We start from the raw sequence: 12,559 nt of genomic DNA, 5'->3' as shown, positions 1-12,559 counted from the left end.
CAGTGTCCTGAAGTTGGCTCTCCCACCTCAGAGGCACAGCAGTGACTCCTGGCTGCAGCACCAAGAGCCTTTCATCCACGTGGCTCAGAATAAAAGGGAGAAAAAGTAGAAAAGAAAGAAAGGGAAAGAAAGAAAGGAAGAAGGAGAAAGAAAGAAAGAAAGAAAGAAAGAGTAAGATAAAATAAAATAATTAAAAAAAATAATTATTAAGAAAAAAATTATTAAAAAAATAATTAAAAAGAAAAAAAACTGGACTGATACAGCCCTAGGACAAATGGTGAAAGCAAAGCTATACAGACAAAATCTCACACAGAAGCATACACATACGCACTCACAAAAAGAGGAAAAGGGGAAATAATCATAAATCTTGCTCTCAAAGTCCACCTCCTCAGTTTGGAATGATTTGTTGTCTGTTCATGTATTCCACAGATGCAGGGTACATCAAGTTGATTGTGGAGCTTTAATCCGCTGCTTCTGAGGCTGCTGGGAGAGATTTCCCTTTCTCTTCTTTGTTCATACAGCTCCTGGGGCTCAGCTTTGGATTTGGCCCTGCCTCTGCGTGTAGGTTGCCAGAGTGCGTCTGTTCTTCGCTCAGACAGGACAGGGTTAAAGGAGCAGCTGACTCGGGGGCTCTAGCTCACTCAGGCTGGGGGGAGGGAGGGGTACGGAGTGCGGGGCGAGCCTGCGGCGGCAGAGGCCGGCGGGACATTGCACCAACCTGAAGCGCGCGGTGCCTTCTCCCGGGGAAGTTGTCCCTGGATCCCGGGACCCTGGCAGTGGCGGGCTGCACAGGCTCTCAGAAGGGAGGTGTGGATAGTGACTTGTGCTTGCACACAGGCCTCTTGGTGGCGGCAGCAGCAGCCTTAGTGTTTCATGCCCATCTCTGGGGTCCGCGCTGTTAGCCGCGGCTCGCGCCTGTCTCTGGAGCTCCTTTAAGCAGCGCTCTTAATCCCCTCTCCTCGCGCACCAGGAAACAAAGAGGGAAGAAAAAGTCTCTTGCCTCTTCGGCAGGTGCAGACTTTTCCCCGGACTCCCTCCCGGCTAGCCGTGGTGCACTAACCCCTTCAGGCTGTGTTCACGCCGCCAACCCCAGTTCTCTCCCTGTTCTCTGACCAAAGCCCAAGCCTCAGCTCCCAACCCCGCCCGCCCCGGCGGGTGAGCAGACAAGCCTCTCGGGCTGGTGAGTGCCGGTCAGGACCGATCCTCTGTGCGGGAATCTCACCTCTTTGCCCTCTGCACCCCTGTTGCTGTGCTCTCCTCTGCGGCTCCGAAGCTTCCCCCCCTCCGCCACCCACAGTCTCAGCCCGCGAAGGGGCTTCCTAGTGTGTGGAAACCTTTCCTTCTTCACAGCTCCCTCCCACTGGTGCAGTTCCCATCCCTATTCTTTTGTCTCTGTTTTTTCTTTTTTCTTTTGCCCTACCCAGGTTCGTGGGGAGTTTCTTGCCTTTTGGGAGGTCTGAGGTTTTCTGCCAGTGTTCAGTAGGTGTTCTGCTGTAGGAGTTGTTCCATGTGGTGATGTATTTCTGGTGTATCATAAAGAAGGCTCAGAAATTCTTGGGTGGGTCCAAGGGAGGCACGAGGTGGCTCTGGGGTCAGCTGGTGGCTACAATGATCACATGGTTCCCTCTGATGGGTTTGCAGCTCGATGTGGAATAGTGAATAAAAGGGTCAGTTCATCCTCAGGATTACTATAATTGACTCTAGAAGCCACCATGAGAGCTAAAATTTTTATTTTATTTTACTTACAAGAGTAATGCATGTAAATTATAAAAACTTCAGACAATACGAGCACTTGATGGAGCATAAGGTGAGAACCTGATATTTATATCATCCAAAATGAGTTTCATTTTAAATGTGGTGAAAGCTTGAAGCGTCTCTTACAAGAACTTCCTGTGATCTGCCACAGGGAAAGACTTAAATGAGAAAGAATCCCATAGGATCTTAGATCTCCTTCTTTTACAACATCTTCCCTTTGAAAATGAACAGAATAAAGAAGTGAAAGAATACATGTTTTATAAAAATATATTAGACATTATGCCGTAGAGTGACATGTGTGATAGTGGCTTTTCTCACCCTAAGAAGACCAACAGATTTGAACTGAAACAAGTGAATTTTTACCCATTAACATATTTTTGGAAAGACCTTCAGTTTGCTTATTTTTCTCAGCCCCATTGGGCAAGGGTGACTTTATGTGGAAAGCTCTTTTGGAGTCTGATTCACTTCTCAGTTTTGGAGGAGTGAAGATGAATGCTTATGTAACTCCACTGAGTTATAGAACACTGAGTTGAGAGCTCAATTAACTTACATGCTTAACAAAGGCTAGCTTTTTTTTCTTCCTTTCTTCTGGAATGAGATAATGGATGTAGAAGCCTTTGGCACAATGCCTGGCACATAGTGGGTGCTCAAAAATCTTTCCCTCCTCCCTCCCTTCCTTCCTTCTACAGTATTTTGATTTAAATTGCCATGAAATAAGAGTTTATAATAAACTGTCTTAGAAATCATCAATTCTTTGAAGCACATAGTTTTCCTTTGCTGAAATAGTGACTTGGTCTCTAGTTGCTCCCGGCTATGTGACCATCAAGATGTGGTTGTCAGTGCCTGTAAGTGTGCATCACAACTTTCAGATTAGGTGTCCACAGCTTGGAATAAACTGCCAGAGACTATAGTTGAGCACGTTTTAAAAAATTCCTGCGTTACCAACACAAAGGATGACTGTGTGGAGAGATGTGGACATTGATGACTCTGAATAAAACATCCAGAAGCATCAAAATATGAATGTAAGGGCTTCCCTGATGGTGCAGTGGTTAAGAATCCGCCTACCAATGCAGGGGACATGGGTTTGAGCCCTGGTCCGGGAAGATCCCACATGCCACGGAGCAACTAAACCCGTGCACTGTGACTACTGAACCTGCGCTCTAGAGCTCGTGAGCCACAACTGCTGAGCCTGCATGCCACAACTACTGAAGCCCATGTGCCTAGAGTCCATGCTCCACAAGAAGAGAAGCCATCGCAATGAGAAGCCCATGCATCGCCACGAAAAGTAGCCCCCGCTCACCACAACTAGGGAAAGCCTGTGCGCAGCAACGAACACCCAATGCAGCCAAAAAAAAAAAAAAAAAAATTCTGAATGTGAATACATTTTGGGAATACTTTAACCAATTTATTGCCCTTACATTTTCTTTTGTATGTATGTACAAGAATGAAATTTTGGGCAGAAAAATGTAAGTCTAAAAAGATTCTTTTGATAAATTGAAAATTGAAAGTTTGAGGGATGAAAAAAAGCATTGTTTTGTAATTAATTGGCCACAATTTCTATTTTAGTGGTGTACAAAATAACGATGTATCTTGTGGTTAATGGTATCTTAAATTGGATGAAGTATAATAATTCTAATTATCTATGAAAACAAATTCTCTGTGTGTTAAGCTCTTTAAGAAAATCTTTTATCCAAAAACATGTCAAATATTTCTGACCAGCTTGTTGTATTATAAGGCAATGGCAGAAATTATACTAATGGCTAATAATTTAGGAAGAACTAATGACATTTGTAAAAAAAATAAATAGGCCTTCTGTCCCTATTTCCTCCCAGCTCTACATCCAGGTTCCAGACAAGCTTATGAGAAATTACTTTCCATGAAGAAGCCTGAGCATAATAGTCTGAATTGTGAATTTTTTATTCTTCCACACCTGCTTCCTATAGCACTATGGTACCTTGCCTTGAATGTATAAAGTGATGGATAAATATTGGAGATCTTGCTGATACATCTGATGTGTCAGAAGTTTCAAATTAAGGAAATATCAGTGACTGAGGGTATAGTTTAAGTGTACATTGAGAAGCTTAACCATTCTTTAATTATATTTGGTTTTGGACTTGTGGCCTGGAGTATGAGAAGATTTGTATTGAGCCTGTCCTCAGGATTCCTGGTAGGGGCTCTCTGTTGAAACTTTTCTTCCTGTGAAGCGGAAGGGTAGACATCTGGAAATTTCTTCTATTCAGCATAGCCTTGAGTGTTTTCTTTTTCTTTTTTTCTTTTTTCTACGAGGACATATTAACATTTATTTATTTAATATCTTTATTGGAGTATAATTGCTTTACAATGGTGTGTTAATTTCTGCTTTATAACAAAGTGAATCAGCTATACATATACATATATCCCCATATCTCTTCCCTCTTGCGTCTCCCTCCCTCCAGCCCTCCCTATCCCACCCCTCTAGGTAGTCACAAAGCACCGAGCTGATCTCCCTGTGCTATGCGACTGCTTCCCACTAGCTATCTGTTTTACATTTGGTAGTGTATATATGTCCATGCCACTCTCTCACTTTGTCCCAGCTTACCCTTCCCCCTCCCCATGTCCTCAAGTCCATTCTCTAGTAGGTCTGTGTCTTCAGTTGGCCTCTCAATTTTACTTTCTCTATTATTGGCCTCTCAATTTTACTTTCTCTATTATTCCAAAACCTGTGCCTGTGCAAATGTGGGCCCCTGCTAATTTTCATGGCTGGTTCAATTTGTCAGAATGTAATAAATTGTTCTCCAAACCCACGTGTTAAGTATTTCTAATAAATAGGAAATTCTCACCCTAAAAATTTCTCTTTTAATCACAAATAATAGGCACATAAAGTGGCTTGCCATCTGTACATTTGCATGTTTAAAATTCTTCAGATATTAACAGATTCTTTTCTGTTTTGAATGAATCCAGTTTTGCCTGGCTGCATAATTAAATGCTTCCGGGCTCCCACAGGCCGTGGTTTCCAATGGAATATAAACCATAAGTTATAAGTGGACTCAGCACAAGTCATTTGGTTCTGACTTTATCTGTGGGAAATTAATCAAACAAATTTGCCAGGTAACTGGGAAATTTTCTTTTTCTTGAGTAATAAGAATAAAGTATTATGAAGTATTTGAAAGGTTGATAAAAAGGTATACTCAAAAGCTACCAAGCATGGCTGATCTAATTGTACTGAAATGTTTAGACTTTCAATATTGAATTTCTTTCTCTCATTCATAGTAAGACTAGGACTTCCTTCAAATTATAGTCATAAAATGGCACCATTTAAAGCCCTTCTCAGAGGAAGTCCTCGCAGTGAGGAGCAGTAGGCACAGTGGTTAAGAACCAAGTCTCTGGAGTCAGGCTACCCTGAGGTAAATCCCAGGTCTCTGCCTGCGTCACCTTGGGCAAGTTATTTAACTTCTCTGTGTCTCCTGTTTTTTCATCTGTAGAATGGAGTTGATAACATAGCACCTCCTGTTGAGATTATGTGAGGATTAAGTGGGCTAATATGTGTAAAGTGTTCCTAAGAGTTCCCGGGACATAGGGAGTGCTGTGTAAGTGTCACTGATATTGGTAATTGCTGAGGTCTCTGGGTGAGCTTGTTTGGGAGGAGGTTAATGACTTCCCAAAAGCCTGCTTTTAATAAATTGAAATGGATACTGATCAGTTACCAAGTGCCTGCTGTGGGTCACGCACTATTTCATGCCATTCTCAGAGTCATCTGGAGAGGAATGTTCGGGCACCCTGTTTTTCTATGAGGATAGAGGCAGGGAGGTTAAGCATCCCCCTCAGTGGCACATGGGAAGAAGAGGCAGAGCAGAGCTGGGATTCACACCCAGCTCCGACTGAGTCCACACCCTAGAGTCCTCCCATGTTACCATAAAGACTCTATGGACGAGCATGAGAAGACAGGGTGCAAGTTAACCAGCCTGGGTCTCTTCCTAACCAGCTCTGTCACCATGACCCAGTGACCCTTTGACATAAATGCCATAGAATCCCAAATATCAGGTAATGAATAGAGACCAGCTGAGACCCAGGCAAAACTGCAGAATAAGTGATAACTCTTTGTAATCTTGCAACCTCCACATCTCTCTGTAAAAGCACCTCAGGGAATCTTATAGCACAAAAGAGGATCTTGGAAATAAATACGTATCCCTCTCCTGTTTCAGGTGAAAGAACAGAGGCATATGGAATGATAATAACACCCAAGGTCACAGGCAAAGTGACAGAGCTGGGTTTACAGCAAGGCCTAGGCCTGCCAGTGCAGGCCTATCTCCATTGCCTCATGACATTTCTGAGGTTGCCAATTCTGGATGCCCAGGATAAAGCAAGCTCGTAAAAGGGTGAACTGTCAGAATAAGGAGATAATTAAGAACAAGTACTAGAAGTGTCTTGAAAACCACTACCTCTTGTATCAAGAGTCACCATGTAGAGGCTTCATGACTTGGTGGAAAGGAATAAATGGGTTGTATTTGGAACTCTTCTTTGGAGCACATTTGTAATATTTGCTTAGGATGTGTAGAGTGGCATGATAATGGTATCCATCATGGCCTAATAATGACTTTCAGGAGCATTTCTTTGGAGAATTCCAATAGTTTCTCTTGACCAATAATATAAGAATTAAAATAAAAACAATATTTATAGCTGTATTAGTTTGTTAGCACTGCTGTAAGAAAATACCATACATTGGGTGGCTGAAACAACAGAAATCTATTTTTTTTTTTCACAATTCTAGAGGCTAGAAGTCCAAGATCAAGGTGTCAGCAGGGTTGATTTCTTCTGAGGCCTCTCTCCTTGGTTTGCAGATGGCTTCCTTCTCTCTGTGTCTTCACATGATCTTCCCTCTGTGAGTGTCTTAGTCTCCTTTTCTTATAAGGCCATCAGTCATGTTGGATTAGGGCCCACTGTAATGACCTCATTTTACCTCAATTACTTCTTTAAAGAGACTATCTCTAATACAGTCACATTCTGAGATACTTAGGGGGTTAGGACTTCAACATATGAATTTGGAGAGGGCCCAATTCTATTCATAGCAATAGCTACATCTATATCTATATCTACTTCTATATTTATATCATTTGTGTGTCTTATTTGAACCTGAAATAATAATAGTGAGAATCCTCCAAATCCTATTGTGTGACAATGGAAAGATACATATTTGAAATTTAATTTTCCCAGCTTAATTGGGATGTGGCCTGTTAGCACAAACTTAGGAGGAATGAGCATTCTCACAGCAACCATTATCTAATTTCTGGACCCCTGAGACCTACTGCTCCATTGATGCTGTGAAGGGTGAGCACAGGTGGGGTATGTCACCAAGCTGCTGGCTCGCTGTCAGAAAGCCCATGTAGGGTCAGATCTGGAAAGGCTCACTATGGGCAGCCAGAAAGAGGCACTGTGAGCATTCTTCTGGCCTCAGTCCTTTGATTCTCTGAGGCATGTACTAAAGGTGGATACTTGCCTATACACAAGAGGTGCAGACATGAATGTGGGGCAGTTATTGGTACCTTTCAAGTGAGCAGCCTGTGCAAAACTAGAAAGTGCAGGGTTTTCTTTTTCTTTCTTTCTTTTTTTTTAAAGGATTCAAGTTTATCCAAGATTTTGGCAACATCCCATACCCCTTCCTTCCTCCCTGCTTCCCTCTTTCCCCCCTAAGCTTCCTAATCTCCCTCTCTCAATTATTTATAGAGTGAGGGCCTGCTCTAAACAAGGCGCCTTGCTTGGTCCTGTTGGGGCTGAGTAGGTGACTGAGAAGTGCTCTGCCTTGCATGTTTTATTCTGATAACCTAGGCCCTGTTCTGGTCTTGGATATGCTTTCAGGTGTTGCTCTGCTAGTTCCTGGCAAACCTGAAAGCCACTCAGTTAACTGTGTGCAGACCTTACACACCCTGAAACTCTCCCTCCTCCCTGTAGAACTGGCAGCTCTCATACCTCAGCCCTTAGCTGCCTTCCCACACCTCCTCCCCCTCAGTCAGTACCTAAGCCAGAGCCACTGGCTCTTGACCCCTCTGGCCCTATGGTAATCACCATGCTCCGTCTTGCTTCCCAGGATGCTTTATCCCCACCCCCACCCCACTTCTGAGCTGTTCATTCTGATTCCTCCCACTTCTTCCTCTTTTCACTTTGACTATTTTCCTGATTCATATTGACCATCCCCGATGAGCCAGTTTAGCATGAAAAAAATAAAACTTCTAATGATCTGCTTCCTCTCTGCCCACTGTTGTTTATTCCAGGGAAAAAAGCTTTGCTTCAGGAACTACTTCCTTGGAGTTGAGGGTAAAAAAGGAAGCCTAGGTTCATTTGTCCCTTTCTACAACCCTCACCCCATCCTGAAGTTACTTTCTAACCACTGAACAGTAGGCAGTATATTTATTTTTTAAAATGAGTGGGAAGAGCACGGAAGGTAGAGGATGAAATTCCACAATGTAATTTAAACCTCACCTGCAGGTTATAAGATGTTATGATTCTCTAGGCAAGAAACACAAGAGAAGGAAAAGACCTACAATAACAAACGCAAAACAATTAAGAAAATAGGAATAGGAACATACATACCGATAATTACCTTAAATGTAAATGTATTAAATGCTCCTACCAAAAGACTTAGATGACTGAATGGATAGAAAAACAAGACCCGTATATATGCTGTCTACAAGAGACCCACTTCAGACCTAGAGACACATACAGACTGAAAGTGAGGGGGTGGAAAAAGATATTCCATGCAAATGGAAACCAAAAGAAAGCTGGAGTAGCAATTCTTATATCAGACAAAATAGACTTTAAAATAAAGACTATTAGAAGAGACAAAGAAGGGCACTACATAATGATCAAGGGATCGATCCAAGAAGAACATATAACAGTTGTAAATATTTATGTATCCAACATAGGAGCACCTCAGTACATAAGACAAATACTAACAGCCATAAAAGGGGAAATTGACAGTAATACATTCATAGTAGGGGACTTTAACACCCCACTTTCACCAATGGACAGATCATCCAAAATGAAAATAAATAAGGAAACACAAGCTTTAAATGATACATTAAACAAGATGGACTTAATTGATATTTATAGGACATTCCATCCAAAAACAACAGAATACACATTTTTCTCAAGTGCTCATGGAACATTCTCCAGGATAGATCATATCTTGGGTCACAAATCAAGCCTTGGTAAATTTAAGAAAATTGAAATTGTATCAAGTATCTTTTCCGACCACAACGCTATGAGACTAGATATCAATTGCAGGAAAAGATCTGTAAAAAATACAAACACATGGAGGCTAAACAATACACTACTTAATAACGAAGTGATCACTGAAGAAATCAAAGAGGAAATAAAAAAATACCTAGAAACAAATGACAATGGAGACACAACGACCCAAAACCTATGGGATGCAGCAAAAGCAGTTCTAAGGGGGAAGTTTATAGCAATACAAGCCCACCTTAAGAAGCAGGAAACATCTCGAATAAACAACCTAACCTTGCACCTCAAGCAATTAGAGAAAGAAGAACAAAAAAACCCCAAAGCTAGCAGAAGGAAAGAAATCATAAAAATCAGATCAGAAATAAATGAAAAAGAAATGAAGGAAACAATAGCAAAGATCAATAAAACTAAAAGCTGGTTCTTTGAGAAGATAAACAAAATAGATAAACCACTAGCCAGACTCATCAAGAAAAAAAGGGAGAAGACTCAAATCAGTAGAATTAGAAATGAAAAAGGAAAAGTAACAACTGACAAAGGATACAAAGGGTCATGAGAGATTACTACAAGCAACTCTGTGCCAATAAAATGGACAACCTGGAAGAAATGGACAAATTCTTAGAAATGCACAACCTGCCAAGACTGAACCAGGAAGAAATAGAAAATATGAACAGACCAATCACAAGCACTGAAATTGAGACTGTGATTAAAAATCTTCCAACAAACAAAAGCCCAGGACCAGATGGCTTTACCGGAGAATTCTATCAAACATTTAGAGAAGAGCTAACACCTATTCTTCTCGAACACTTCCAAAATATAGCAGAGGGAGGAACACTCCCAAACTCAGTCTACGAGGCCACCATCAACCTGATACCAATACCAGACAAAGATATCACAAAGAAAGAAAACTACAGGCCAATATCACTGATGAACATAGATTCAAAAATCCTCAACAAAATAGTAGCAAACAGAATCCAACAGCACATTAGAGGATCATACACCATGATCAAGTGGGGTTTATTCCAGGAATGCAAGGATTCTTCAGTATATGCAAATTAATCAACGTGATACACCTTATTAACAAATTGAAGGAGAAAAACCATATGATCATCTCAATAGATGCAGAGAAAGCTTTCGACAAAATTCAACACCCATTTATGATAAAAACCCTCCAGAAAGTAGGCATAGAGGGAACTTTCCTAAACATAATAAAGGCCATATATGACAAGCCCACAGCAAACATCATCCTCAATGGTGAAAAACTGAAAGCATTTCCACTAAGATCAGGAACAAGACAAGGTTGCCCACTCTCACCACTCTTATTCAACATAGTTTTGGAAGTTTTAGCCACAGCAATCAGAGAAGAAAAAGAAATAAAAGGAATCCAAATCGGAAAAGAAGAAGTAAAGCTGTCACTGTTTGCCGATGACATGATACTATCATAGAGAACCCCAAAGATGCTACCAGAAAACTACTAGAGTTAATCAATGAATTTGGTAAAGTAGCAGGATACAAAATTAATGTGCATAAATCGCTGGCATTCCTATACACTAATATGAAAAATCTGAAAATGAAATTAAGAAAACACTCCAATTTACCATTGCAACAAAAAGAGTAAAATCATAAAAAGAAACGAAATTGAGTTTTTTGTAGTGAGGTGGATGGACCTAGAGTCTGTCATGCAGAGAGAAGTAAGTCAGAAAGAGAAAAACAAATACCGTATGCTAACACATATATATGGAATCAAAAAAAAATGTCATGAAGAACCTAGGAGTAAGAGGGGAATAAAGACACAGACCTACTAGAGAATGGACTTGAGGATATGGTGAGGGGGAAGGGTAGCTGTGACAAAGTGAGAGAGTGACATGTACATATATACACTACCAAATGTAAAATAGATAGCTAGTTGGAAGCAGCTGCATAGCACAGGGAGATCAGGTCAGTGGTTTTTGACCACCTAGAGGGGTGGGATAGGGAGGGTAGGAAGGAGGGTGATGCAAGAGGAAAGAGATATGGGAACATATGTATATGTATAACTGATTCACTTTGTTATAAAGCAGAAACTAACACACCATTGTAAAGCAATTATAGTCCAATAAAGTTGTTAAAAAAAAGATGTTATGATTTATGTCTGGAATGGAATTCAAAACAGGTACCTATTCTACTTGAAAATTTCATTCCTACAACTTAATTTGGGAATAAGTGGTCAGAACTGCCATCTCTCTCCCTCTGTGTCTCTGTCTCTCTGTCTCTCTCTGTCTGTGTCTCTCTGTCTCTCTCTGTCTCTGTCTCTGTCTCTCTCTCTCTTAAAGCAGAAACTAACACACCATTGTAAAGCAATTATAGTCCAATAAAGTTGTTAAAAAAAAGATGTTATGATTTATGTCTGGAATGGAATTCAAAACAGGTACCTATTCTACTTGAAAATTTCATTCCTACAACTTAATTTGGGAATAAGTGGTCAGAACTGCCATCTCTCTCCCTCTGTGTCTCTGTCTCTCTGTCTCTCTCTGTCTGTGTCTCTCTGTCTCTCTCTGTCTCTGTCTCTGTCTCTCTCTCTCTATATATATATTTATATTTATCACATTGACACAGCCACAGTGTGTGTTCTCCTCACCCCAGCCAATCTCTGGGAAGACTGACCTTCTGCTCTCTAGCTAATCAAATTCATGTCCCAGGCAAAGTCCCGCAGTCTATGAGGGCTGCCTGGGCATCCATGAGCTCTTTGAGGTCCAGCCTCCATGTAAGCTATTTTGTATCCCAGCAACAAGCAGTCAGGTACCTAACTGGCATTCAGTAGAAGTGTAGGGAAATGAGGAACTTTCTCTAGCCTCCTGTAATCACTCCCCTGCTTAACTCTAGTGTACTTGGTGTCGGTACCATTCATTTAAACACTAATGTACCTCTGACATTGTTCATTAGCCTCTTTAAGACTGATTGTTTTATCCTTCCCATCCAGATTGCCAGTTCCTTGAGGAGAAGGATAGTGCTATATTTTTTTCTCCATATTTCTCTCTAATGCTTAGTACAGAGATGGTGCTCATAAATATTGTTGATTTAAACACGGTTCCTTTTTGCTTGACAGCAGTTTCTGTTGGAAACCACTTTAGAGAACTGATGGTGCAGAAGGCACAATTTTATTGTAAGTACATCTATTAAAAAAACTGTCTGACTTCTATGCATTTCAGACGGAGAGAGAAATTGTTATCAGCCAGTTGGTGCTTAGTTTGGTTCAACCACATTTACTGAGGAGTTGCTTTGCACCTGCTACTAAACCAGGCAATGTTCCTGCCTCACAGGAACATTCCGAGATGACAGGAGGTGTCTTGCTGCCTACCCTTGCCCTGGGGATAATGCTTGTCCTCACCAATGGGTCATAGATGACCAGCAGGCAGTGTACACAGTTCCAGCCACCTGGCCTGGACCTTCCTGGATGGTGACTTGGACCTGCAGCTTACCTAGTGCAGACCCCTTCTGGGTGGTGCCAAATTGCTGCCTCCTCGCCCATCCTTCACCCTCCTTTGGGAGCCAGAAGAGATTTGGCAGCGAGTTAGGTAACTTGACTCTGAAAAGTCTGCACTGTGTCTTTTCA

At 41.4% G+C, this 12,559-nt stretch overlaps 1 protein-coding gene across 3 annotated transcripts in view; it reads left to right on the top strand.

The window, feature by feature from the left end:
* KCNAB1 (potassium voltage-gated channel subfamily A regulatory beta subunit 1) overlaps positions 1-12,559 on the top strand; it is a 398,866-nt gene that overhangs the window by 126,272 nt on the left and 260,035 nt on the right. The gene's annotated exons all lie outside the window — the stretch shown is intronic.

The sequence above is a fragment of the Neophocaena asiaeorientalis genome, unplaced genomic scaffold (genome assembly GCF_003031525.2).
Source record: "Neophocaena asiaeorientalis asiaeorientalis breed wild unplaced genomic scaffold, Neophocaena_asiaeorientalis_V1.1 scaffold556, whole genome shotgun sequence".
Taxonomy (NCBI): Eukaryota; Metazoa; Chordata; class Mammalia; order Artiodactyla; family Phocoenidae; genus Neophocaena; species Neophocaena asiaeorientalis.
Note: the sequence above shows the minus strand (reverse complement) of the source record. Positions and strands in the feature narration are given on the sequence as shown.